Below are 2,873 nucleotides of genomic sequence, written 5' to 3' on the forward strand. Positions count from 1 at the left end.
CCACTGCACTCCAACCTGGGCAACAGAACGAGACTCTGTGTCAAAAATAATAATAATAATAATAATACAAAAATTAGCCAGGCATGGTGGCAGGTGCCTGTAATCTCAGCTACTCAGGAGGCCGAAGCAGGAGAATCACTTGAACCTGGGAAGCGGAGGTTGCAGTGAGCCGAGATTATGCCACTGCACTCCAACCTGAGTGACAGAGCAAGACTCCGTCTCAAAAAAAAAAAAAAGAGTAAAGTTTTCCCTTGGTATCTGCGGATTGGTTCCAGGATCCCCACAGATACTAAAACCCTCAGATGCTCAAGTCCCTTATATAAAAGGGCATAGTATTTACATATAACCTATGCACATCCCCCATACACTTTAAATCATCTGCAGATTACCTATGCTGTGACACCTAATACACTGTAAATGCTATGTAAAATTGATTGAGAGCTGTCTTAGATACTTTTAGGTTCATATTACAAAAGAGATTTCATCAAAAAGACCAAAGCCTGCGTCCTCATCAGACTCCTCAGATTCTCTTTTCTTTAGTTCTCAGCAGTGGTGGAGGGGGCAGGACTTCCTACAAGTGCAGTACCACCTCCTAGCGCAGGTCCTCCAGCCCCTGCATTGCAGATGAGGCTCCCGATGTTGACATTGGCCTGGGCCTTTGCCAACAAGCCAGGCCAAAAATGTTCCACGTTTACACCAGCTGCTTTCCTGAGCGCCTTGGTCTTATTCTCTGTGACGGTCACCTCATCATCATTGTGCAGCATGAGGTCCAGGTAGATGATGCAGCTGAGCTTGGAGACAGAAGCCATAATGCCACAAGTGTGGGGTGGGCCCTGCTGGCACATTGCTGGTCACCGGATAAAGTGAGGGCCTCACCCCAACACAGCCTAGCTTCCTCAGAAGGACTGAGCACCTTGGCCACAGCTGGAGAAAGGAGGTGTTTGTTTTGTTTTGTTTTGTGTTTTGTTTTGTTTTGTTTTTTGAGACAGAGTTTCACTCTTGTCGCCCAGGCTGGAGTGCAATGGCACGATCTCCACTCGTCACAACCTTCACCTCCCAGGTTCAAGCGATTCTCCTACTTCAGCCTCCCAAGTAGCTGAGATTACAGGCATGCGCCACCATGCCAGCTAATCTTTTGTATTTTTAATAGAGACAGGGTTTCTCCGTGTTGGTCAGGCTGGTTTCGAATTCCCCACCTCAGGTGATCCACCCACCTCAGCCTCCCAAAGTGCTGGAATTACAGGCATGAGCCACCGCGCCGGGCCAGGAGGTGTATTTTTTAATTTGTATTTTTTATTGTTGTATTGTTGCTGTTGGCAGTATTTTTTATGTGTGGGTGGAGGCAGATCCTGAGGATGCAGAGGGCTGACTGTAGTTGGTATGGGACATTAGAAAGGAGAGCACCTGAGGCCAGGTGCGGTGGCTCAGGCCTGTAATCCCAACACTTTGGGAGGCCAAGGCGGGTGGATCGTGAGGTCGGGGGATCGAGACCATCCTAGCTAACATGGTGAAACCCCGTCTCTTCTAAAAATACCCAAAAAAATCAGCCAAGTTTGGTGGTGGGCACCTGTAGTCCCAGCTATTCGGGAGGCTGAGGCAGGAGAATGACGTTAACCTAAGAGGCAGAGCTTTCAGTGAGTGGAGATCACACCACTGTACTCCAGCCTGGGCGACAAAGCAAGACTCCATCTCAAAAAAAAAGAGCACCTGAAAGCCAGGAAGGAGGAATTTATAAACAGGGATCTGGGTGGAACATTAACAGTGTCTGTTACAGATCATGCCATGCACTGCTCAGGTTTCCTCACATCAGGTCTCCTCACATCTTACATTAACTTCGTTCTGTCACAATTTCTAGCACAAAACTTAGAGGAGGAGGATAGAGGGATGAGCTTCAGCCCTGGCTGCCGCAGTGATCTCAGGCTATACATAATCATATTCATCATCTTCCTCTCTGAGTGTTCTAGGTTCCTCACACCCTTGACTTAACACTTCTGCTATTCTTGATGGCTTGTCTTATAGGATGTCCCACACCTTCATCCTGAGGGATGTGAGGCTTAGGATCCTCACGCCCGTATCCAGCTGGGATTGCTGTAATTGGCCATTCACCATTACAACCATCATGGGAGCCAGGTGCAATGGCTCACACCTATAATCATAGTACTTTTGGAGGCCAAGGTGGGAGGGTTACTTGAACCCAGAAGTTTGAGACCAGCCTAGGCAATATGATGAGACCTGCTCCCTACAAAAAAATTTTAAAATTAGCTGGGCGTGTGCCTACAGTCCTAGCTACTTGGGAGAGTGAAGTGGGAGGATCGCTTGAGCCCAGGAGTTTGAGGCTGCGGTGAGTTATGAATGAGTTATGATTGCACAATTCCAGCCTGGGCAACAGAGTGAGACCCTGTCTCTTAAAAAACAGACAAAACTGGCCGGGCACAGTGGCTCAAGCCTGTAATCCCAGCACTTTGGGAGGCCGACGCATGGATCACGCAGGTCAGGAGATTGAGACTATCCTGGCTAACACGGTGAAATCCGCCTCTACTAAAAATAAGCGAAAACTAGCCGGCAACGCGGGCGTGGCTTCGTAGTCCCAGCTACCGAGGCTGAGGTAAGGAGAATGGCGTGGAACCCGAGGCGGAGCTTGCAGTGAGCTGAGATCTGGCTACTGCACTTCAGCCTGGGCGTGCAGAGCGAGACTCCATCTCAAAAAAACACAAAACCGCCGTGGGAGTACTAGGCTCATGAAGGCTAGTACCACTAAGGGAACATACCTTTACCTCAGTCCCAGCCTCACTCATAGCCCCTCTTCAGCTTTCATAACGATGTATCTCATCCACCTGGGCTTCTCTATGAGACCCTTCTGTTCTATTTCTGCC

General features: G+C 48.8%; 1 pseudogene; it reads right to left on the minus strand.

Moving 5' to 3' along the window:
* Window positions 1-456: 456 nt before the first annotated feature.
* Window positions 457-1,026, minus strand: LOC108586534 (annotated as a pseudogene).
* Window positions 1,027-2,873: the final 1,847 nt, after the last annotated feature.

The sequence above is a fragment of the Papio anubis genome, chromosome 5 (genome assembly GCF_008728515.1).
Source record: "Papio anubis isolate 15944 chromosome 5, Panubis1.0, whole genome shotgun sequence".
In the NCBI taxonomy this organism is placed as follows: domain Eukaryota; kingdom Metazoa; phylum Chordata; class Mammalia; order Primates; family Cercopithecidae; genus Papio; species Papio anubis.